General features: G+C 36.8%; 1 protein-coding gene across 4 annotated transcripts in view; it reads right to left on the bottom strand.

Annotated features, from left to right (window-relative positions):
- Positions 1-27427, bottom strand: part of L3mbtl4 (L3MBTL histone methyl-lysine binding protein 4) — a 485427-nt gene that overhangs the window by 395701 nt on the left and 62299 nt on the right. For 2 of the 4 annotated variants that reach the window (XM_046467478.2, XM_058586450.1), the window contains exon 2: positions 14644-14695. The exons of the other annotated variants lie outside the window; for them this stretch is intronic. The gene's annotated coding sequence lies outside the window, so the exon portion shown is untranslated. The remainder of the gene's footprint in view (positions 1-14643; positions 14696-27427) is intronic. 4 annotated transcript variants of the gene reach the window in all.

A 27427-nucleotide genomic window follows, 5' to 3' on the forward strand; every position in this document is an offset into this window, starting at 1 on the left:
TTGTAGATGGGCAGAGCATGTTGGTATCTCCACCAGGGTGGAAAGATCCATACAGTCCAAGTAATGATGCCAGAGTCCAATAAGGATGAGGTGGAGGCCATTTGCTGGTAAGGGGGAGAGGGTGATAGGGAGTTGAAGTGTGCTGGTGTAAGTGCACACATACTCCCCACCTCTACATTGGAGGAGAAGTGATGCCTCAATTGCAGTGAGCTCACCAACCACACCTACAGCAGATCTTGACTTCTAAATAACAATTATTTTTAAAAGGACTTGTTTCCTTGAAGGAAACAACTAGCTTCAAGTGTTGATCAAGGGAAGAAAAAAATAAAAATAAGTTTTGAATTGTTGCCTCAAATACCGTTTGAAGTTATCCTCCACTGATAGCTATCATTATTAATGTTATTATTGACAATACTGTTTCTTATAGAACAGATACCACATTAAGCATTACATGTGCATTAAATTACTACTACTCAATAATTTATTCAACTTAACTTCAGTATAATATATAGGATCTTTGGTTATATGCAGAGTAAAATAATTGTAAAGCAATACAAACAATGCTCAGAATAAACAGAAATAATAAACATATGAAAAGAAACTATCACTAGAAATCAGGAAAAGTATATTTTAAAGAATATGTCCTCTTACTCCTATGAATGTGACTGCAAACATGAAGGCTCATCAAGTGTTGGAGAAAATGTGAAGCAATAGGAACACTTGCAGATTGCTGAGGAAGTGTGAGCTAATATAATCACCTTACAGAGGAAGCACATGGAAATCTGGATGGAGAACATAGTTGTTCACTTTCTAAATTTCTATGCTTCATTGCACTTTAAAAATATTTACAGTAAATAGTAGCTGGGGATAATTTTATGGAAATTTTCTATGTTTTCATATTTACTTCTTTAAAGGCTTCATTTGTCATGAAATATTATCATCAAGTAATAAAATTATACATTCATGGGTTCTGCATCCATGAGTCAACCATGGATGGATTCAAACAATCAGAGATCATAAATATTTGGGATAAAAAATTTCAGAAAGTTCCAAAAATCAAATTTTGGATTTTCCACATGCTGTGTTCTACTGTGAATCCACATGAATGCAGTAAGACATTGTATGAGGTATTATAAGCAATTATGTCAGTTCTTTTGTCACTATGGTTGGCTGATTCCATTGCTTAGGGGCTGAGGTAAAACAGAACATTAAGACAGAACAGAAGAGTGTGGCAGAGGAAAGCTACTTGGTTCATGGCAGCCAGGGAGAGCCAGGAAGGAGAGAGAAGAGAGATGGGGGAGAGAGGGGAAGGGAGACAGAGAGGGAAAGGACAGGAACAAGATACAATACCCAAGGGCACATCCCTAGTGACTTACTTCCTCTGACCATATCCCCACCTACCTACAGTTTTTACCACCTCCCAGGAATCCAATCAATTTCTTAATCCTCTGATAAGGTTAGAGTCCTCATGGCCCAATCATTTCTTAAAATCTCCACCTCTGAACATTCCTATAATGGAGATCTGCCTACACTATATGAGCTTTTAGGGGATATTCAAGATCCAAACCATGCAGTAATCTAGAGATGAAATATAGTACATAAGATGATCTCATGTAAAGAGTGGGCATCCAAGTATTTGGGTATTCATGGAAAGTTGTAGGACCAATGTTTTACAGATATAAGAAATGACTCAAAATTAACCACTTAATCAGAAACACAAGAAACAACTGGGATACTTAACAAATCATAACTAGTTTCATCCCTGCATCAGTTATTCCCATGTGCCAAGTGAATGGTGACAGCCTCACAAAAACCCTTTTAGACTGACCTAGCCTAAGGTGACAGGGCCAGTAAAAGCAAACTAGAATTTTCCTAATTCCAAAAGTTAGGTGACTTAAGTAAGTAAGGGCTCCACTACTGCAAGGATGGTGATGCTGCCTCTGACTACAGCCTGGAGGCGAAGCCTGTGCTTAATGCAAAAGAGGCACTTTTTACACGTTTTTGATTGTCAGATAAAGTATGCAGATAGATGAGAGCTAAAACCAGAATCTAGGGTTTAAACAACAGATCACTTCATATCTTATTGAGAAAGACAGGCCACATTCATTACAATCCTTTTTCCAACAAAGGCCATTCTGAAGCCTTGCAAAATTAAATGTTCATTAGTGTCACAACACTAACCACTGTTCAAATAAATATACACCAAAATATACACCTTCCAGAAGTATCTTTAATACACTGGCACCTGAATCATGACAACTGACACTGCTGCCTAATACAACATATTACACTAAATGACATGCAACCCTCTTACTTAGAGAAATAAAATCAAATCATTTTGGTACTAAAGCATGTCTCTGCTGAATACTTCAAGTACAGCATCAGATCTTTGTGAGTTCTATTAATTATAATTTTCATTAGGTAAACAACAACTAGTACTACCAAAACTTTCTCCAATCTGATATGAGGACAGGAAAGAAAACTGGCTGGAATAGTGAAAAAAAAGTCAACTAATGACAAGTTTTAGATCTGATTCCAGGTTACTGGAAATGAGAACAAGTTAAATCACATCCTCAAGAAATCTGGTCCACACTGAACAGACTGTGGGGCTCTTGAAGAAAATGACATAATGTGTAGAATGTGTTCTTTCTTTAACTGAAATATAACATGCATGCAAGAAAAGATTAGTGTGCAGCTTCATAAATTTCCAGGCATAAATGCATGTAACTAGCAACCAAATCCAGAAACAGAACATTGTGAGTGTATCTTCTCGCAACCAAATCCAGAAACAGAACATTGTGAGTGTATCTTCTCCATCAAGGATAATCTTTGAAACTTCTAATACAATACATTACCTCCTCCTCTTTTTATATGCTATGTAAATTGTAATTCTCAGTATGCACTGAATTTTATGTCTGGTTTCTTTTGTTAACGTCACGTTTGTGGCAATAATTCATACAGTTGCATGTACATGTAGACAGTCCATTCTTACTGTTGCAAACTACTGTCGATTGTGTAAAACAAATTTGTCCTATGTATCTAATGGATGTTTGAGTAATTGCCAGGTTAGGGGTATTATAAATAGCACTACTTGAACATTCTACTATATCTCTTCTGTTGAAATGTATGTTCAGTACATTTCTGTTAAGTCCATCTGGAGGAATGGAATTTCCAAGCCATCAATATGCAAATTACTTTCCTACCTACTGTTGCAGCAAATTACCACAAACAAGGTAGCTTAAAACTTACAGCTTATCTTACAGCTATGGGTCCTACATAGACCCCAGTCCTACATGATTTTAGTAAGCTCAAATCAAGGTGTCAACAGGGCTATGTTCCTTTCTTCAGGCGCTAAGGGAGAAGACTCTTTTCTTGCCTTTTCCACATCCCAGAGGCTGTCCTCTTGGCTCATGGTCCCATTCTCTATGTTCAAAGCCAGGAACTGCTGGTGCAGTCTTCTTACAATACATCACCCTGACACTAATTCTTTGGCTTCCCTCTTCCACATTCAAAGGAACCACGTGATTATATGGATCAATCTCCCTATCTTAAAATAATCTGATTAGCAACAATCTGATTAGCAATTCCTTCTACAATCTAAATTTCCATGCTGCTATATAACATGATTTTTGTAATAATAACTTCATTTTATTTATTTATTTTTATGTGATACTGAGGATCGAACCCAGTGCCTCACACATCCTAGGCAAGTACTCTACCAGTGAGCTACAACCCCAGCCCACAACATAATTCTTTTAGCCAACTTTTTCATCAGTGTGGCCAAAAGATCTGACAAGATTACTGTGGTGGAAAATCTTATTTTGGCTCACTGTTTCAGAGGTCTCAGTCCATAGATGGCCTACTCTATCGCTCTGGGCCCAAGGTGAGGAAGAACATCATGGTAGCCAGACACGGCAGAAGAAAGCAGCCAGGACATGCAACAGGAAGGAGAGAGAGAGAGAGAGAGAGAGAGAGAGAGAGAGAGAGAGAGAGACCACTCAGCAGGGACAAAAGACACACTGCACCCCCAGTGACCAACCTTCTCCAGCCATACCTACCTGCCTACCTGCCTATAGTTACCACACAATTAATCCATTAATCAGTGGAATAATCCACTGATGATGTTAAAGTTCTCAAATTCTAATCATTTTGCCTCTCAACGTTCTTGCATTGTCTCACACGTGAGCCTTTGGACAATACGACTTATCCAAACCCTAACAATAATACATTCACAGGCTCTAGGGAAGAGAACATAGATATTTGAGGGACATAATTTTGCCTCCCATGTATGTATATATTTTGAAAGTGTTTTTATAATTTGTATTATAAACATTTCATATTATAATAAAGCAAACTCAAGTGTCATCCTTTCTATACAGCAGCTCTAGTTTCTTCTGTAAGCCTTATGATTTTTTTCTCTAATTAGAAAAATATGTGATTTGCTAAACACAAAAATAAAAATTCTAAAGCACATGTATATATAAATGAATTGCCACTTCATACAATGTAATACACTAGGGGGTTATAAAAATACAACATAATTAGGTGTCTTCTGATGAAGAGGTCAGTTAAGCAGATTACGAGATAAAAAAATACTGGAAAAATAAAACAAGGATATCTGTATTACACATCCAAGTTCTGGATTGTTATAAAAGAGAAATGTGAGAAACAAGGAGAAAATGAAGGCAACTCAGTCAGTCCCTACACCTTATGGGCTTTGCTTTTTATTCCTATCTGGGGCTGGAAATTGAAGTCATAAACTACATGCATGGTTTTGAGCTAAAAAAAAAAAAATGTCTCAATCTACACAGCCAAAGCCAAGAAAAGTTGGCCCATCTTGATTAAGGACTGATAAGCCTGCCTAGGTATGAGCACGGAGGAGGACTGCCTCACTAAATTGATGGAAAAAGACTCACCATAAGTACAGGGTCCATTTCCCTTTCCCCAGCAATGTAGAAAGCTCATAACCTTGAGAGGAAAAAAACTCCTGTAGCAATATCTCAACAACCTGCGACACTGACTGAAACTTGCATGAAAGAACATCTCACTGAAGATGAGCTCACAGACTAAACTACAAAACACATCAGGAAATGCACCAACGTAAGAGTCAGAGGAAGAAACAAAGTCAAGAATGGATGCCTAAGAAATCCTCATAAGAGGAAAAGCCAAGAGGGACTTAAAAACAAGTGTGTACAAACCCTAAAGCGATAAATGAAAATACTGACTCCGTGAGACAAAACTAGAACATTGTTCAAATTCTTTTAATAGAATAATTCTTTATACTCATGTTGAATTCTTAGACTTTTTAGAAGTAAAAACTGATAAACTGGAATTGAGAGCTGAAACATTCACCCACAATAAAGTGCAAGAAAATCAAATGCTAAAAATTATGAAAGAAAAGAAACAGAGTAAACTAAGAAGTCCCAACATTTATCTAACAGGAGGTTTAGATGAAGAGAAGTGTTTAAGAAGCAAATCCAAGCACAGTCCCCACCCTCCAGAAGTTCATAATCCAGGAGCAAAATAACTGGCCTATTTTCCAGCCCTAAAAGCAGCACAAGGAACTCCTGACTTCCAGGGAACGGCCCTGACCCTCCCACCTGGTCACTCTGCCTGCCTATCTTGTCATCAGTTTCTCCTCCCTCAGATTTGAACTGACAAAACCTTGAAGCAGGGACATAATATTACTCTACAAACCTGACAGAGTCAAAGCCAAGGCACTGTAGGTTTACTTTCTAATGCTTATTCAGATAAGCAGAAGAATGTGTGTGTCCTGAAGACTGCCAAACTTCTACTTTTAGTGCCCAAAAGGACATGTTATTGGTTTAGGCAGCCCACTGTCCTTCTTCACTGTCCAGCTACTTAATTTTTACTTTGGGGAACCTATTCTGAGTCCACATGGTCCTAAGGAAGGCAGACACATCCTCCCACTACCTGCTAATCTTTTGTTTATAAACAATTAGGCACCCTTTTGCACCAAAACCTTATCTCCTTTTGCCTGTAGGTCTTCCAAAGCCCACTCATTTGTCATTACTATCAATCCCTACTACCTGCTAATTCTCCCACTACCTGCTAATTAGTGCAGAAAGGACTAACTCGATATAATCCACCCTCATGGTTACAGTCATTGATTCACAGATAAGTAGGTAAACCAAGCAAAACTAAAGATATCCAATTCTAGGACTCTCACTGGAGCTATCAAGCAAAACAACCGTTCCTTCAGAATTATGTGAGCAGAATGTACTGCTGGATCTTTAGAGGCCACCAACTAAAAAGAGAGATTCACTGAAGTCAAACACCTCCCCAAAGAAGGAAGACCAGAATGTTGAAGGTGATGAGCCCCCAAATCCAGCCATACCTGACCGAAAACCACCCAGGACTTCTCAGTTTCATGACCTTAAGTCAGTTTGAGTTACGTTTCTGTCCTTTGTAACTGATATATTCCAGACTAATAAAAATTATGAAGCAGTGGTAGCAGCAGCAAGAGGACTGTTGCTCTCTAAATTGGTCCCCAATTTAAAATACTGAGAAAGATTTAGATTATAATACCAACATTACTCTGCCTCATTGACCATATCCTACTTTGTGAATCCAACCTACATTTGCCCTTCTGATCAACTTTAAGGGGACTCACAAAATTATAAACAACAATTTAAGACAAAGTGACTTCTTATTAATTAAAATGTAAGAAAATACATTTACAACTTCAAGAGAACTAAGAGGTGACACAAAATAAACATATCAATTAATGTTTTAAAAGGTAGGAATTGATAATAATGAGAAACAAGTGGGCTTTGGAAGATGTGCAGGCAAAAGGAGATAAAGTTTTGGTGCAAAAATTCACCTAATTGTTTATAAACTAAATATTAGCAGGTAGTGGGAGGATGTGGGGTGGGGCCAGAGAGATGCTCACCTATGTGCTTATATAATTTGGAGCATACTCTTAGAAAATCAATGAAAACAAGACAACTTCTTTCAGTCATCCACTGTCAGGGTTTCTTATGCCTCTTTATGTTCCTAGTCACTCAATAATGTTACAATGATCTCCCTCATAACCCCTGAACATCAAATATTAATGTCAAGCAGTAGACTTGTCTTTTCTTTTCATTTTTTTCATCATGCAAGAAGATGCATATTATGTGTAATCCAAAATAAAGAACACATCATGCATAAAATAGCCAGATAATAGGGGCCATAATATATTCCACAGTATGCCATATTTGATTGATAACAAAGTACATTTTGTACAGTTTAATGCTTCTCAAAAAAAGATAGTCCTGCATTGCTGTCAGCCAGGTAGCAGTCCTTATGCAATTTTCACTGCCTGCCCAAGCAGACTTGGCTGTGTCTTCTGGCAGCTTGACAAATCAACTTTTAATAACCCTTTGTGGCTGTGGTCAATACACCCTTTGCATGTCCCTTGAAGAAGGAATAGGGGAGTCCTAGTTATTGTCAAGTGGATCATCTGATGATACCATCAAAATGTGAAGAATGAATGACAACAGCCTGGAAGAAAAGGCTAATCATGTGCTGAGGCAGTAACTTAGTGGTAGAGCACAGGACTAACTTGTGTGAGGCACTGGGTTCCATTCTCAGCACCACATATAAGCAAAGATCCCACTGACAACAAAAATATATATATATAAAAAAGCTACTCATTAGGACTACAGAAGAGCTGGACAATGAATGCAACCAAAAAATTTAACATATACAACAATGCACCAACAAAAATAAATTTTAAAAGCCATTTCAACAGATAATTAGGTAGTAGCTGAGTGACTGACAGAGCACTACTGTCTCCTGAAAAGCATCTTTAATTCCTTTTTCAAGGAAGCATTCTGTACCTCAAAGGAAATTCTGAGAGTCAAGATGGTGGATTAGAGGAAGCCTGCATTTCCAGTTGCTCTATGACTCAAGATTCAAGCAGCAGGAATACTGCTCACCGGTGAGGGGTGTGAAAGGGGGAATTCACTGAAATTCACTACCATCCATTTAGAGTCTCTTAGAGACTCAGAAACCCAGGTACACTGAACAAAGAAATAGAAGGAATACCTGGGAACCAAGCCAGTAGTGGACACCTGAACAACACTGGTTCACCACAGAGGGGAGGGATAACAGAAACAGGAGAAACACAATGACGAGATCTGGCACAGATAAATCTGTGGAACAGAAAAGCAAACTTAGGTATCCAGAGGCTAAACTGTGAACTGGTGTTTGAAAAGTGCTCTGTGTTTCTCAACTGGCAGTGCAGAGCTGAGGGGAGAGCCGTCTTGAGGAGGCCATGTTGCAGCTGCTGCAGTGAAGCCAGAAGATCACAGGACACATTTGCCATAGGCATATGCCTCAGTGAAGCCAGAAGATCACATAGACATTTGCCATTGTGATCTTAGGATGCACCTAGGGGAATGTGAGTGAAATAAGCAAAAGAAGACTGAACCTGAGGATTCGAGTCAGACACTCACTTTGCTGAGTCTGGTGGCTCATGTGATCATCTGAACTGGGTTGGGGAATCTGAACAGGTGGGTATGATCATATTCAGAGACTTAAGGCTGGGAAGGTCATATTCATGGGCAGCAGAGTACATGGAGGATTGCCACCCACCCACCCCCTAGAATTCCTGGGAGGCTCCTGAGATCCAGACCCCCAGCAGACACTTCTATCTGCTGGGCCCTAGGGGGCTGTTGATCTAATCTCTCCAAAGCAGAAACCACCCAATAATGTCCCAAAGGACTAATAAGAGCTAATTCCACCTACCAAAACATCCCTCACAGAACTCTACAGCAGCCCCAGCTTGACAAAACTCCAGCTACCAGGAGGGTCCTATTCTGTGCACTGTTGAGAAGGGAAGCTGAGAGCTATTTGAATCAGCTTCAGTTTTAGGTCACTTCAGGGCACAGCTCAGTGAGCAACACAAAAACAGAAAGGGTTCAACAACCCCATTCTCACTTTCAGGGGTACAAAGCCCAAGAAGAAACAGAAAAGAGGATAGTCAGGCTAAGTAGGGAGCATCCACCCTCAGCCACAGTTCTGACAACCTGAATAGAGGCAATTCTTTCATTTTTCATTAATAATCCTTTTTCCTTCTTTTTTTTTGTGTGTGTATGTGTGTGTGTTCTTGCTATGTTGATTGGTTCCTGGCTGTGGGGGAGGAGGGATACATGGGGGGGTCCTCTCATTTTTAGCATTTTTTTTTTTTACAATCACCATTTTTCTTTGTCTTTTAAAGGTTGGAGGTTTGTTCCTTTTGGTTTTTTGTTTGTTTTTTTGGTTCTCATTCCTTTCTCCCTTCTTTTCCCTCTAATACCAAATGCTCTTGTTTTCTCTTTCATTCTCTCTTCAGTTTTATTTTTTCTCCTCCTCCTTTATAGCCATCACTTGCAACATCTTTTCCACTTTCTCTCTGTTCACATTTTGAACATTCTAAATATTCTTTTATCTTCTTAAGCACATTTTCTTTTTTCTTAATGAACTGCATTTTTGCCATCTTTAAGAATTATTTGGTTTTACTATCTTTTAATGCTGAGTAGAATTGCATTGTGTACATATGCCAATCCCAAAAAAACAAATGCTGAATGTTTTCTCTGATATAAGGAGGCTGACTCTTAGTGGGGTAAGGAGGGGGAGCATGGGAGGAATAGATTAATTCTAGATAGGGAAGAGGGGTGGGAGGGAAAGGAAGGAGAAAGGGGATTAGCAAGGATGGTGGAATGTGATGGACATCATTATACAAAGTACATGTATGAAGACTTGAATTGGGTGTCAACATACTTTATATACAAACAGAGATATTAAAAATTGTGTTATATATGTGTTATAAGAATTATAATGCAAAAAAACAAAGTACATGTATAAAGGCATGAATTGGTGTGAACATACTCTATATACAAAGATATGAAAAATTGTGCTCTATATGTGTAATAAGAATTGTAATGTATTCCACCGTCATGTATTTTAAAAAAGAAAAACAATAAAACTAAAAAAAAAGAATTATTTGGTTCACAGAATTCCCATCCCACCATTCATAATGTTGCAGTTATCAGTAATGTGGGTGGCTTAGCTGACACCTGTTCTCTAATGCCAGATCTAGTTAAAGGCTATTTATTGCTTTTGCTATTGGCAAAAGTTCTGCCCCTGCCATCCCTATTTCTGTGATAGTGTTGTAAATGTCATAGTAGACACTTGGTACTTTAACAATGTACACTGTTTGCTCATCTCTTGCCTCCTTTTCTGTGAGATGATGGGAATCTACTGGGACACTATAAGTTCACAGGGTAGATATTCTGCTGCTGAACTAAAGCCCACCATGGACAGCATACCTTGATCCAAATTGACAAATTAACCACGCTCAAACTTCAGCAATACTTTAATACAAAGTAAAGAAGAGAAAACCCTAAACTTATAACCAGGCTTTCCAAGCAGGAACAGCTAGGGGAGTCCTCTACTCCCACTCACAGACATCTACTCCTACAACAAAAAGAAAATTAACACAAAGGCTGTGGATACTACATCTATGAGGGGTCTCAAAAATTGTTCCCATATCCTCTTTAGAATATACAGAGTAATGAAGTGAAGAAAAGAAGCCAGTGTCGCCATCATACAAAAACCAGATAAAGACAAATTGAGAAAAAAAAACTACAGAATAACTACCAATGAGACAGAAGCAGCAATAAAAACCTTCCAACAAAGAAAATCAGATGAGTTTTCAGCTGAATTCTAACAGACCTTTAAAGGAGAACTAATGTCAATGCTTCTTAAATTATTCCATGTAATATAAAGGGATGGAACACTGCCAAATTCATTCCATGAAGCCAGTATCACCCTGATACCAAAACCAGATAAAGACATATCAAGAAAAGAAACTACAAATCAATATCTCTGAGAAACTTAAAAGCAGAAATCCTTAATAAAATATTAGCAAATCATAACATCATTTTGGTTTTATATCAGGGTTCCAAGGAGGTTTTACCATACACAAGTCAATACACATAGCTAAAATTCAGGATAAAAATCACATATCATTTCAATATATACAGAGAAAGTCTTTGACATTATTCAGCATGTACTTGTGATTAAAAAAAAACTGAAGAAAATTAGGAATAGAAGAAACCTACCCCATCATAAAGACTGTATACAACATCATGGTGAATATGGAAAACTGAAAGTATTTCCTTTAGTATAAGGAACAAGACAAGGATGTCCACTTTCATCATTCCTATTAAATATAGTACTACAAATTCTAGACAGAGCAATTAGGCAAGAGAAGGAAATAAAAGAGATAAAAAATAGGAAAGAAAGAAGTCATATTATCACTTTTTGTAGATGATATGATCCTATGCTTAGAATATTCAAAAAGCTCACAAGAAGACTACTAGAGCTAATAAAAATTTCAGAAAAACAGAAGGTTACAAAACCAACACACAAAAAAATAGCTTTCCTATATAGCAATAATGAATCTGCTGAAAAGGAAATCAGTAAAACAATTCTACTCACAAAGTTTCCACAAAAAAGAACTGAGGAATAAATCTAACTAAGGAGATGAAGTACTGCTATAATGAATCACCGCTAAAATTAAAACTATAGAACACTGAAGAAAGAAATCGAAGATCTCAGAAGACGGAAAGGCCTCCTATGTTCATTGATAGACAGAATTAATTGTTTTAATGGCCATACTACCCAAAATCAACATACAGATTCAATGCAATCCCCATAAAAATACCAATGACACTCTTCACAGAACTAGAAAAAAAAGTCCTGAAATTAATTTGGAAGAATAAAAGAATGAAAATGGCCAGAGCAATTCTCATCTAATAAAGGAATGTTGGAGGTATCACCTAACTTCAAATTACACTTCAGAGCTATGGTAACAAAAACTGCATGGTAGAGGCATAAAAACAGACACATAGACCATTGGAACAGATTAGAAAAAAGTCAAACCCACACAGCTACAGTAATATGATCCTTAAAAATGTGCCAAAAACATCCAATAGAAAAGAGAACCTTTGTTAAAATGGTGTTGGGAAAATTGGCTATCCCTATGTAGAAGAATGAAGCTAGATTCTTATCTCTTACCCTGAATAAAAGCCAACTCAAACAGGATCAAAGACCTAGGAATGAGACCAAAAATTATGCAACTCCTAGAAGAAAATGAAAGGTCAACACTCCAACATACAGGTGCAGGCAACAACTTTCTCAACAGAATCCTTAAGCCTAAGAAAAAACACCAATAATTAAAAAATGGGATGGCATCAAATTAAAAACTTCTGCACCACAATGGAAACAAGAACATGAAGAAAGAACCTGCCAAACGGGAGAAAAATCTTTGCTAGCTATGATTCTTTTTTAAAAACATTTTTTTAGTTGTAGATGGACACAATATTTATTTATTTATTTTGGTGGATCACGCCTGTGATTGTGTACATTTTATTTATTTATTTATTTATTTATTTTTTAGAAATTTATTGGTTGCTCAAAACATTACGGTGCTGAAGATTGAACCCAGGGCCCCACACGTGCACAGCAGGCACCCCACCACTGAGCCATAGCCCCAGCCCTGATAGCTATTATTCTGACAGAGGATTAATATCTAGAATATAGAGAGAACTGAAAAAACTCAAAACCAACAAATAACCCCATTAGTAAGTAGACAAATGGAAGTAAGCAGACAATTCTCAAAAAAAAAATGGCCAACCATACAACATCTTTAGTAATTAGGGAAATGAAAATCAAAACTACACTGAGATTTCATCTCACTCCAGTTAGAATGGCAGCCATTAAGAATAAGAACAATAATAAATCCTGGAGAGGATATGGAAAATAAAGGAACATTTTACACTCTTGGTAGGATTACAAATTAAAACAACCACTGTGGAAATCAGTATTGAGGTTACTCAAAGACTCGTCATGGAATCGCCATATGACCCAGCTATACCACTCCTCGGCATCTATTCTAAAGAATAAATGTCAGCATACTATAGCTATACATACATACCTATGTTGTACAGTAGCACAATTCACAATAGCCAAACCATGGAACCGGCCTTGGGATCTGTCAATGGATGAATGGATAAAGAAAACATAATATATATACATAATGGTACTTTATACAGCCATAAAGAAGAGTGTTGATTGCGTCATTTGCAGAAAAATAGATGGAACTTGAGAACATTATGTTATGCAATAAACCAAACTCAGAAAGTTAATGGTAATATGTTTTCTCTCATATGTGGACCTAGAGAGAAAAAAAGGGAAAGATAGTCAAGGAGATCTCATGAAAATTGAAGGGAGATCAGTAGAATAGAGAAAAGGGACCATGGGAAAGGAGGAAGGGAGAGAGAAGGGAAATTCTGGGGGATTATATTCACCAAATTATATTGTTATATTATGCACATGAATAAATATGTCACAACAAATCCAATCATTATTTATAATTAATTAAAATGCACCAATAAAATATGAGGGGAAAAGCCATTTCAACTTCACACAAAGCATTTACCAAAACCGACTATATGCTAGGTCACAAAGCAAACTTCAAAAAACTTTAAAGACATTATTGTTATTCAAAATATACTCCCAGGACACAATGAAATTAAGCAAGAAATTAGTAAGATAGAAAATCTTAAATTCTATCTAAAATTATTTAGATAGAAAATCCTCACCTGCATGGAAACTGAATAGGATATTAGTACAATGATCAAAGAATAATCACAACAGAAATCTGTAAATATCTTGAACTGAATTATAATTCAGACATGATATACTGGAATTTGTGAGATGCACCTAAAACTGGTGCTTTGAAAAAAGTTATAGCCTTATCGAAAAGCTAGAAAAAGAACAGAAAATCAAATAAAAAGAAAGCTGAGAAAAAGAAATAATGAATAGAAGAAACCATGAATGGGAATAAAATGTACAATAAGATAATTCAACAAAGTCAAATGTTTATTCTTTGAAAAGATTAATGAAAGTGATAAACTCTTGGGGCTGGGGTTGTGACTCAGCGGTAGAGTGCTCACCTAACTCGTGCAAAGCCCTGGGTTCGATCCTTCACATCACATAAAAATAAATAAAGTTATTATATCCAATATATAAATAAATACATAAGAAAATGATAGACTCTCAGCAAGACTGAAAAAACTACAAATTGGCACCCTATGTCAGGCAAGGGTAGGGAGAACATGACTACAGACCTTATAGATATTAAAAGTATAACACATCATAAACAACTTTTCAGAAATAAATGGGGCAAATTACATTCAAAGTACAAATTTCTTTAAACTAAAACAAGCTAAATAAAAAGTTGATATTCTGAATACTTCTTCCTCATTAAAAAATTGAATCACTCAATCACTTCCTATAAAGAAAACTCTAAGCCCAGACAGCTTCACAGGTTATTCTTCCAAATACTTAAGGAAGAACTAATACAAAACTCACATTCTTCCAGAGACAAGAAAACAAATATCCATCTCAATCTGTTTATAAACCAATAAATATTAGTCTCAAAATCTGACTAGGACAGTTCAAGAAAATTACAGACCAATATTTTACAAACATGGATGCAAAAGTTCATTTTAAAAAGAGGAAGAATATAAGTTAGATAACAGAACACCTTATATCTCCACAGAAACACCAATTCTGGCAAATACTTACCTACAAAAAGACCTTTCCGACAGACCCGGAGTTTAGTTGGGTTTCCAGAAACCTGATGAGGAAGAAAAATACTGAGAATGAATGCACTGAGGAGCAGAAAAGAAGAGAAGTTTCACTTTACCTACATCATTCCTGCATGTTGAGAGGGGGCAGTCTTGGCCCACAATTTCTACCACTGGAGAAGCTAAGAGCAAAGTGAACTGCTAGCTTCCACAGCCTTGTGGGCCTTTTTCAGTAGAATCAGATCCGTCTCACTTAACCAAGACCACTGAAGAAATCAGCACAACCGAATAATATTGGGAGCAGCTGGGAGCAGGACAAGGGTTAGAAGCTCACAGCAACCACATGGATCACAACCACTATCAGTGGATCCTTCTAACCAGTTTTCATACTCCATCAAAAGGCCCACCCACAAATCCCAGAGGATTACTTGCCTGTTCACCCTCTCAACCAGTGGATCTGTGCCACTAGCACACCATGTATCCCCTCATAGTCAGCACCCATGGATACCTATAAATACCCTATGCAGTCTCACAGATTGCACATGGGCTCCATGCAGACAGCACACACATCTCAACAGTAGGTGTGAGTCCTAGTAGCTTGCTCAACTCTGCTGGACTGGAAGAAGGCACACAGCTTGAAAACACCAAGGCACTGCCCTGGGGAAAATAAAATATCTCAACATCAAGTCTCATTTTGCAGGGTGGAGAGAAGGCACACAATCCCAATACTTTCCCCATAAGAAGAAACAAGAGGAGTGTAGCAGGCACATCCATCAAAAAGGTCTCAGAATCTCCCCAAGTCTCCTGATAGGCTCACTGGTGAAGGTCTTTCTCTCCTGAAGTCAGTCAATAAAGACTGGAAAAGTGACTACCTCTTTAAATACAAAGAAACAATGCAAGACTTCAAAAGAGACAAGGCATCAAGGAAACATAACACCACAAAAGGAAAACAACGCAATGCACCAGTAATTGGTCTTAAAGAAATGAATACCTACAAATTTCCCAACAATGAAACTCAGTGAGGTAAAACAGAACAAAGATAGAACACTATCATATCAGGGAAATAATACATGAACAAAATGAGAAGTTCTGTGAAAAGACAGAAACCATAAATATAACTAAAGGGAAAACCCGCAGTTGAAGAAATACAAGATCTAAATTGAAAAATTAAATAGCTTCAGTAGCAGAGTCAACCAAGCAGAAAGAAAAAAATCAGTGAACTCAAAGACAGATCATTTTAGACTACCCAGTCAGAGAAATAGAAAAGGGGAATGAAAAAGAGTGAAGAAAGCCTAGCACTTTACAGAGAACACCAAGAAACACCAAGAACGACCAATGTTTAAATTCCAGGAATCCAAGAAAGAGTGAGACGCAGAAGGGGATGACAAGGTTGTTTTAAAAAATGACAGGGGCTGGGGATGTGGCTCAAGCGGTAGCGCGCTCACCAGGCAAGCTTAAGGCACTGTGTTTGATCCTCAGCACCACATGCAAAGAAAATAAAGATGCTGTGTCCACCGAAAACTGAAAAAAATAAATAAATATTTAAAAATTCTCTCTCCTCTCTCTCCTCTCTCTCTCCTCTCTCTCTCTCTCTTTCTCTCTTAAAACAAAATGACAGAAAAGTCAAGACGGAAATAAACATCAAGATCCAGTAAGTAGAAGGAGGAGTTAAAGGGAGCTCTGTATCCACAGAAGTCCCCAAGGCAGTCTTTCCTGGAGGAGCAGAGGAAAATGGAAGGTAAGTGACTAGTCCACACAAAGCTGAAGAAGCCAAATGAAAAGCAAGGTATCCCCATCTGGTACAAAAGCCTGGAGGTTCAGATTTCTTAAGAAAATTATTGCAGAAAGGGCAAAAATATTTTGATTTTAGGGATTACAACATAGGTAAATCAAAAAACTAGGAACAATCAACTTCCTATTGCAGCTCCATATGAGAGAAAGGTCAAGGGTGACCATATTCCCACTTCACAGGACCCTCCCTCCTCAAAGCAAATCACCTTGTTGCCAGCAAGCTGGTAGCTGGCTGAAACACCCACTGCATACATCTTCTAATTCCCATTGTTTCTCCCTAAAATGTTACCTATCCACTCTTTATTTCCTTTCTTTTTTTTTAAGAGAGAGATGAGAAAGAGGGAGAATTTTTTTAATATTCATTTTTTAGTTTTTGGCGGACACAACATCTTTGTATGTGGTGCTGAGGATCGAACCCAGGCCGCACGCATGCCAGGCGAGAGCGCTACCGCTTGAGCCACATCCCCAGCCGTCTTTATTTCCTTTCATTCACTAAGTCAATAGAACCTAACAACTTTATAGATAGCAATAATATACTGCTATTGCAATGAAAAAAATATAAATTTTTTTATTAATTTAACAGTACACTGATGAAAAGGACATGTTTCAGCCACATTGTTGATCTACTTAAAATAACTGTATATATTATCTAATTCCTGGTGTGTGACTAGTTCCAACAACCAATTTTCACAATTTTAATGTTTTAGCTTTCCCTACTTCATCTAAACTAAATTTTAAATAACTCTTATTTAATACAACCTTTATAATACTGATCTCTTCTATATTTTCCTTTTGGATTATGCAAAACAGAGGTTTAAGAAAACAGGTTGAAAGAAAAGCTTTATGATTCAAACATAAATAGACAGAGCTCTGAGAGATTTATATCTGTGCTTGATATTGAAAGGTCTTAAACCCGTTTCTGGTTTAACAGTAGAATGTTACTTGGTCACTATTTCCCATTCTGGTGTAACTTATGTGACTATAGTGCCTAACAGATGCCACTGAAGTTAATATGCTTATTCAATTCCTCAGGGCTAGAATATCTTTGGTTATTAAAGATGTGAATGAAGTATGTGTGTTGATTGACTGTTAAATTCACCTTGTACCACTTCTGTGAATAAAATAGTTTTTTCACATCCTTTCACAGATGTCTGCACTAACTTCACATACTAAAAAGTAGGTAATGAGTCAAATGGAAATACAAAATTTCCTTCATAAAATTCTACATGTAATCATGACTTTTATACAACTGAAGTAATTTATAATCTTGTGTTTACAGAATACCAAACCAATATCTTTACTTAATCACCCATAGACTTCAGCTTGTATGACTAACATCCAGGACACTGCATGGCCTTGTGCAAATATGTTACTTAGGCATATCTTCTGGAGAACAAATAACATTCTGACTTTCATGAAAGGAACAATTCATATGATTTATATAAACTTTTTAAATGCAGAAACTTTTTATTTTATACTCAAGTTTTGGGACACTAGTGTCAAAGGCTCTCAGGCTCTGCCTTCTGTCTTCTTCCCTCTATCCTGCCCATCCTTTTGTGGTGGTGATGTTGCTATTGATGGTGGTTTGTTTTGTTTTTGTTTTTGTTTCTTTGCTTCTTCGACCTAAATGATACTGGGGTGTTCAGTCCATATTAAAAACAGGTGCCTATTTCTTTAAGTCTGCTTTACTGAATGTGTTTTATAATGCAATAATAGTGTTTTCCTTCTGATTTCGTAATTGTTAACCTTTCTCAATCCTGTATCAGAACTAATATTTGACAATTATTTAAATAAAACAAACTTTATCATGAAGAAAAAAAATCATTAAGCCCAAAGAATCCCAAAGAGGTAGAAAATAAAAATGCCTTCACCAAGACCTGCTATGGTCAACTTGTCAAAATACAAAGAATTTTTAAACCAAGGAAAAGCAACTCATCACATACAAGGAACCATCATAAAAGACAGCAAACATACTTCTCAGTAGAAATGTAATTCTCAGTAGAAACTCCTTGAAGGCCAGGAGAGAATAGAATGACATACTCAGAGAAGCAAAAGCAATAGGAGTCAATCACACTTAACCTCCTTTACAAGATGTGCAAGAGTGTTATTCAAGTTTAAATGAAAAAGACACTGATTAACAACGTGAAAAATATAAAAGTATAAAACCCACTGGCCAAAGGTCAGTACAGCCAAATTCAGAATGCCATAATACTATAATGGTGCTAGACAAATGGTTCATTCTACTATAAAAGTTAAAACATAAAAATATTTAAATAACTATAAGAATTTCTTAATGGATACAAAATACAAAATATTATAAGTTGAATAATAACAATTTCCAATTTAGGAGGATGCAGAAGAAAGGGAATTATTACACACTATTGGATGTAAATTTATACAGCCATTATGGACAACAAAATAGAGGTTCTTCAAAAAACTAAAAATAGATCTACCATATGATCCAGCTATCCCATTTCTGGATATATAATCAAAGGAAATTAAATAAGTACACCAATGTTTGTTCAGGCACTATTAACAATAGCTAAGATATGAAGCCATCCTATATGCCTATCAACAGAGGAATGAATTTTTAAAAGGTGATATAGTGACACAATGGAATATTATTCAGCCATTAAAAAGAGTTAAATCTCATCATTTGCAGAAAAAGGATGGAACTAGAGGCTATCGTAAGTAAAACAAACCAGACAAGGAAAGACAAGTACCACGTGGTATGTCTTCTATGTGGAAGCTAAAACAGTAAACCTGAATGTAGAATAATGGTTACTAGAAGGTTGGGAAGGAGGTTGACTCTAATCAGGGAAAACTGTAAGCATATATGGAAATATCACACTGAACCCCATTAATATGTACAATTAATACATGTTAAACAAAAATTATTAAAAAGTTGTAAATTGTAATATCAATAATATAGAATAAATGGGGGAGAAATAAAAGTACGAGTTTTTTTAAATGTGATCAAAACTAAATTGTTATTCACTTAAAATATACTGATAGAACCAGAAGTATCTTATGTCAGCCTCATAATAACCACAAGAACAAACAAAAATCCCTGTAATAAATACACCAAAAACAAAGACAACCTAGGAATCAAATCATACCACTACCAAAAAAAATCATTAAATCAGAAATGGAGATCACAACAGAAGAAATAAATTATACATGGGTCAAAAACAATTACTGAAATAGACATAGTTAATTACTTTAAATGTTAAAGATTAAATTTTCCAATCCAAAGACACAGTAACTTCATGGGTTAAAAGCAAAGTCTAAATATATGGTGTTTACAGAAGATTCACTTCACTCTTAAGGATACACAAAGGCTAAAAATAAAGGGACAAAAAAAGATATTCTGTGCAAGTGGTCACCAGAAGACCACAGAGGTGGTATGTATTTATATTATAAAAAACAAGCTTTAAGTCAAAGACTATCAGGAGAGAAAAGGTCATCATATAGTAATAAAGGATCAATCCATCAAGAAGATATAATAACTGTAAATACACATGCACACAACATCAGAGTACCTAAATATATAAAGTAAATATTAACAAAACTAAAAGGAAGAGATGGCAATGCAGTGACAGGGAATTCAATACCCTACTTTCAGCAACAGATAGTTCATCCAGACAGGAAATCAGTAAGGAAATAGCAGACTAAACACTGTAGACTAATCAGACCAAAGCACACATACAAAAACATTACAACAGCAACAGAATGTACGTGTGTGTGTGTGTGTGTGTGTGTGTGTGTGTTTGGCCACAAACCAAGTATTAACAAATTTTAAGAAGATGAAAATCATATCAAGGATCTTTTTTAACCACAATGATATAAAACTAAAAATCAGTAACAGAAGAAAAATTGAAAAGATCACAAATGTGTAAATTAAGCTACTCAATCGAGAAAAACCAAAAGGTCAAAGAAGAAATCAAAAGGGCATCCAAAAATATTTTCATACAAACAAAAATGAAAATATGGTACTCTAAAATTTATGGAATACAACAAAAGCAGTACAAAGAAAAAAGTTTATAGTGATAAATGCCTACATTAAAAAAGAATGATGTCAACTGAACAACCTAGTACCTCATGAAACTAGATAAATAAATTTTTAAAAAAACTAAGCCCAAACACAGCAGTGGAAAGGAAATGATAAATATTAGAGCAGAAAAAATTAAAACAGAAACTAAAAAAACAACAGAAAATATTTTAAAAATTAGCACACCATTAGCCAGATTAACCACTGAAAAAACAAGACTCAAAAGTATAAAAGAAAGAAGAAATAATTCAAATGATACTAGAGAAGTAAAAAGTTCATAAAGACTACGGTAAAAAACTATTCATCAAAAAATGGATGATTTACCAAAAATGGATATAAGTTCCTAGAAATATAAAACCTACCAAAACAAGACACAGAGAATCTAGACAAATAACAAGATTTAATTAGTCATCAAAAACCTCCTTACAAAGAAAAACCCAAGATCTGATGGTTTGAGGAGAGGAAGATGGCCGCGAATAGAATGCATCACACCCCTCCCCCACCCATGTACAGCGTCACTGCGCAGGTGAATAACAAGTTAGAACGACCAAAAGCTATCTTGTTAAGAACTTCCAGCAAAATTGGGGTGCACCGAAACCTAGAGGAAGGATTTCCATCACCGAGGACCAGTTACTGGGTCTCAAACGCGAACGAACTGTGCGACCTGAGATCCAGGCTGACTGATCCGCGGCCCGCCCCACGGCCCGCCCCGCGGCTACAGACAGCAGGGCATGGGAGAAGCGGACAGCAAGCAGAGAGAAACGGCGCTGCGGATTCTGTGGAGTCCTGCCGGCTGTGCCCTCACTGAGCTCCGGGCTGAGTTCGGGGTTTGAGACGGGGGAAGGAAGCGGTCCAGTTTTATCCCCCACACCGGACAGTCCACCAAGGAAGCCAGCGGCCACCATCTTGGAGAGCTGATGTCACCATCGCCAGTCTCCGACAGATTGCAACAATAAAACAGGTGTGTGTTACTCAGCCCATCTCCCATACAACGGGGAATTCACATAAAATCTCTCCCAGGCTTTCCGGGGGAGGGATTATCAGAAGGAGCCTGCATAGAGACTTGGGGAAAAGTAAAGACAACTGACCTCCAATTCCCCTCTCATCAGCTCTCATCAGCGGCGAAAACGAAACCTGTCATGCCAGCTCTTGGGGAGGGGCAAGCGTAGGGTGCCAGTTCCGAATAGCCACCCGCCACACCCAGCAAACTGCAGGCCCACAGTACAATTTGAACTGCCGAGAGGCATCACACTGGGGAAGGCCTGGCTAGCAGGAGAAGCCAGGGGACGAGAGGCCAGGAATAAACCTAAGCTAACAGGTTTTTGAGAGATGGGGGGGGGGGGGGGCTCACACGGACTGTAGGACTGTATCCTATAGCCAGAGGGCAAAATCTTGGCCCGGAAGGCACAGCACCACCTACTGGAAGCGAAGAAAATAGAAGCCTAACACTGCCCCCCCCCTTTTTTTTTTCTTTTCTCATTTTTTTTAATTCTTTAATTTTTTAATTTTAAATTTTTGTTTGTTAATTATCTTTTTTTTCAACTGTAATTTTTATTTTACTGCATTTTATTATTATTATTATTTTATCATTTCTTTTCTTTTCTATTCTTCTCTCTTTCTTTCTTATCTCCCTCTCTCTTTCTTGGTTTGCGTCCTTACCTTTTCCCCATCTTTCCTCTTAAGCATGAACACCCAGATTACATATAACTTACCAAATGCAAATAGATGAATACTACGAATAGGTCTATAGTCCGCCTAAGCTCTTAACTACCCCCAAGTACTCCTGTCTATTCTCTTGTTAATATCCTGCTGCATTTGAGCAACCCCCCAAAGAAGCTAACATATACTAACCTCCATACCATCAAATCGCCCGACCTTAACATAAAATCCTAAGTCCAAACCTCAGTTCTCTATATGCCATCAAAATCTGAAGGCCTTTAATGAAACCAATGAATTTACCTTAAATCACAATTAAATCCAACATCTCTAAACATTGTCTCCTAACACAAAGGAGAGATAGTGGAACTATAAAAACCAAAACAAACAGAACCCGGAAGCCTTTTATGAATTGAATGAATCAGCTCTAAAGTACAATAAAGCCCAACATTTCTAGGCATAATCTCCCACCACAAAGGAGAGACAACAGAGATATACAAAACCAAAACAAATTTATAGGAGAAAGCAGTTACACAGCACTCAAACAGAGCTGGAAAGTAACGTGAACAACATGAAAAAACAAAGGAAAAAATGATTACAAACAATGCAGGACAACTTAAATCTACAGGAGGACCTAGAAGCATCAGAAACATGGACAGGGAAAGAACTCAAGGCATACCTAACTCAGATGGAACGGAATCTTAGAGAAGACATGAGACAGCAAGTCCAAGCAATGAAAGTATATTTTGAAAACAAATTAAACAAACAAATTCAAACTGCAAAGAATGAGCTTTACCAGGAGATAGAGATTTTAAAAAAAAACAAACAGTAATCCTAGAAATGCGGAAACCATAAACCAAATTAAAAACTCAAACGAGAATATTACAAATAGACTAGATCAAGTAGAAGTCAGAACATCAGATAATGAAGACAAAGTTTATCAACTTGAAAATAATATAGTCAACACAGAAAAGATGCTTAAATCTCACGAGCAATCTATCCAAGAGATATGGGATGTCATAAAAAAAACAAACTTGAGAGTCATTGGGATAGAAGAAGGTATAGAGGTTCAAACCAAAGGAATGGACAACCTATTAAATGAAATAATCCTAGAAAACTTCCCAGAGATGAAAGATGGAATGGATTGCCAAATCCTGGAAGCCTATAGGACCCCAAACATTCAAAACCGTAATAGAACAACTCCAAGACATATAATTATGAAGATAGCCAACATACAGAACAAGGAGAGAATATTAAAAGCTACGAGAGAAAGGAGGCAGATTACATTCAGGGGTAAACCAATTAGGTTAACGACTGATATTTCATCACAGACTTTGAAAGCGAGAAGATCCTGGAAAAACGTATTTCTTTTTTTTAATTTTTTTTATTTTTCAGTTTTCGGTGGACACAACATCTTTATTTTATTTTTATGTGGTGCTGAGGATCGAACCCAGCCCCCAGCGCATACCAGGCGAGCGCATTACTGCTTGAGCCACATCCCCAGCCCCAACAACATATTTCAAACGCTGAAAAATAATGGATTCCAACCAAGAATACTGTATCCAGCAAAATTAAGCTTCAGATTTGACAATAAAATTAAAATATTTCATGATAAACAAAAGTTAAAAGAATTCGCAGCCAGAAAACCAGCACTACAAGGCATCTTGAGCAAAACACTACAAAAAGAGGAATTGAAAAACAGCACCCAAAATTAACAGGGGGAGGTAACTCAGTAAAGGGAAGAAAAAAAAAACCAAAAAGGAAAAACTAGCCATATTAAAATAAATAAATAAACAAGCATGACGGGTAGTACTAACCATATTTCAATAGTAACCTTAAACGTTAATGGCTTAAATTCACCAATTAAGAAACATAGGCTAATAACCTGGATTAAAAAAACAAATCCAACAATATGCTGCCTTCAGGAGACTCATATGATAGGAAAAGACATACACAGGCTGAAGGTAAAAGGTTGGGAAAAATCATACCACTCACATGGTCCTCGGAAGCAAGCAGGAGTGGCCATACTCATATCAAATAAAACCAACTTCAAACCTAAGTTAATCAAAAGGGATAAAGAAGGACACTATATACTGTTAAAAGGAACCATCCACCAACAAGACATAACAATTATCAATATATATGCACCAAACAACGGTGCTGCAACGTTCATAAAACAAACTCTCCTCAAGTTCAAGAGTCAAATAGACCACAACACAATAATTATGGGTGACTTCAACACACCGCTCTCTCCATTGCACAGATCCTCCAGACAAAAGCTGAATAAAGAAACTATAGAACTCAATAACACAATCAATAACCTAGACTTAACTGACATATATAGAATACATCAACCATCGTCAAGTGGATACACGTTCTTCTCAGCAACACATGGATCCTTCTCAAAGATAGACCATATATTATGCCATAGGACAACTGTTAGTAAATATAAAGGTGTGGAGATAATACCATGCAACTTATCTGATCATAATGGAATGAAACTGGAAATCAATGATAAAAGAAGGAAGGAAAAATCCTGCATCACCTGGAAAATGAACAATATGTTACTGAAAGATCAATGGGTTACAGAAGACATAAAGGAGGAAATTAAAAAATTCTTAGAGATAAATGAAAATACAGACACAACATATCGGAATCTATGGGACGCAATGAAAGCAGCTTTAAGAGGGAAATTCATTTCCTGGAGTTCATTCCTTAAAAAAAGGAAAAACCAACAAATAAATGAACTCACACTTCATCTCAAAACCCTAGAAAAGGAAGAGCAAAACAACAGCAAATGTAGTAGAAGGCAAGAAATAATTAAAATCAGAGCGGAAATCAACGAAATTGAAACAACAACAACAACAAAATAAAATTGAAAAATTGATAAAACAAAAAGTTGGTTCTTTGAAAAAATAAATAAGATCGACAGACCCTTAGGCATGCTAATGAAGAGAAGAAGAGAGAGAGCTCAAATTACTAACATACGGGATGAAAAAGGCAATATCACAACGGACACTACAGAAATACAGAAGATAATTAGAAATTATTTTGAAAACCTATATTCCAATAAAATAGAAGATAGCGAAGATATTGATAAATTTCTTAAGTCATATGATCTGCCCAGATTGAGTCAGGAAGATACACACAATTTAAACAGACCAATAACAAAGGAGGAAATAGAAGAAGCCATCAAAAGACTACCAACCAAGAAAAGCACTGGACTGGATGGGTATACAGCAGAGTTTTACAAAACCTTCAAAGAAGAATTAATACCAATACTTTTCAAGTTCTTTCAAGAAACAGAAAAAGAAGGAGCTCTTCCAAATTCATTCTATGAGGCCAACATCACCCTGATCCCGAAACCAGACAAAGACACTTCAAAGAAAGAAAACTACAGACCAATATCTCTATTGAATTTAGATGCAAAACTCCTCAATAAAATCCTGGCGAATCGAATACAAAAGCATATCAAAAAAATTGTGCACCATGATCAAGTAGGATTCATCCCTGGGATGCAAGGCTGGTTCAATATACGGAAATCAATAAATGTTATTCACCACATCAATAGACTTAACCAAAAGAACCACATGATCATCTCGATAGATGCAGAAAAAGCATTCAACAAAGTTCAGCACCCCTTTATATTCAAAACACTAGAAAAACTAAGGATAACAGGAACTTACCTCAACATTGTAAAAGCTATATATGCTAAGCCTCAGGCTAGCATTATTCTGAATGGAGAAAAACTGAAGGCATTCCCTCTAAAATCTGGAACAAGACAGGGATGCCCTCTCTCACCACTTCTATTCAATTTAGTCCTCGAAATACTAGCCAGAGCAATTAGACAGACAAAAGAAATTAAAGGCATAAAAATAGGAAAAGAAGAACTTAAATTATCACTATATGCGGATGATATGATAATATATCTAACAGACCCAAAAGGGTCTACAAAGAAACTACTAGAGCTAATAAGTGAATTTAGCAAAGTGGCAGGATATAAAATCAACACGCATAAATCAAAGGCATTCCTGTATATCAGCGACAAATCTTCTGAAATGGAAATGAGGACAACCACCCCATTCACAATATCCTCAAAAAAAAAAATAAAATACTTGGGAATCAACCTAACAAAAGAGGTGAAACATTTATACAATGAAAACTACAGAACCCTAAAGAGAGAAATAGAAGAAGACCTTAGAAGATGGAAAAATATACCCTGTTCATAGATAGGAAGAACTAACATCATCAAAATGGCGATATTACCCAAAGTTCTCTATAGGTTTAATGCAATGCCAATCAAAATCCCAACAGCATTTCTTATAGAAATAGATAAAGCAATCCTGAAATTCATATGGAAAAACAAAAGACCCAGAATAGCAAAAGCAATTCTAAGCAGGAAGTGTGAATCAGGCGGTATAGCGATACCAGATTTCAAACTGTACTACAGAGCAATAGTAACAAAAACAGCATGGTACTGGTACCAAAACAGGCGGGTGGACCAATGGTACAGAATAGAGGACACAGAGACCAATCCACAAAATTACAACTTTCTTATATTTGATAAAGGGGCTAAAAGCATGCAATGGAGGAAGGACAGCATCTTGAACAAATAGTGCTGGGAAAACTGGAAATCCATATGCAACAAAATGAAACTGAATCCCTTTCTCTCGCCATGCACAAACGTTAATTCAAAATGGATCAAGGAGCTTGATATCAAATCAGAGACACGGTGTCTGATAGAAGAAAAAGTTGGCTACAATCTACATACTGTGGGGTCGGGCTCCAAATTCCTCAATAGGACACCCATAGCACAAAAGTTAATAACTAGAATCAACAAATGGGACTTACTCAAACTAAAAAGTTTTCTCTCAGCAAAAGAAACAATAGGAGAGGTAAATAGGGAGCCTACATCCTGGGAACAAATTTTTACTCCTCACACTTCAGATAGAGCCCTAATATCCAGAGTATACAAAGAACTCAAAAAATTAAACAATAAGATAACAAATAGCCCAATCAACAAATGGACCAAAGACCTGAACAGACACTTCTCAGAGGACGGCATACAATCAATCAACAAGTACATGAAAAAATGCTCACCATCTCTAGCAGTCAGAGAAATGCAAATCAAAACCACCCTAAGATACCATCTCACTCCAGTAAGATTAGCAGCCATTATGAAGGCAAACAACAAAAAGTGCTGGAGAGGATGTGGGGAAAAGGGTACACTTGTACATTGCTGGTGGGACTGCAAATTGATGCGGCCAATTTGGAAAGCAGTATG

This window comes from Marmota monax, unplaced genomic scaffold (assembly GCF_021218885.2).
Source record: "Marmota monax isolate L192 unplaced genomic scaffold, Marmota_monax_Labrador192_F-V1.1 WCK01_AAM20220418_F8-fsc00103, whole genome shotgun sequence".
Taxonomy (NCBI): domain Eukaryota; kingdom Metazoa; phylum Chordata; class Mammalia; order Rodentia; family Sciuridae; genus Marmota; species Marmota monax.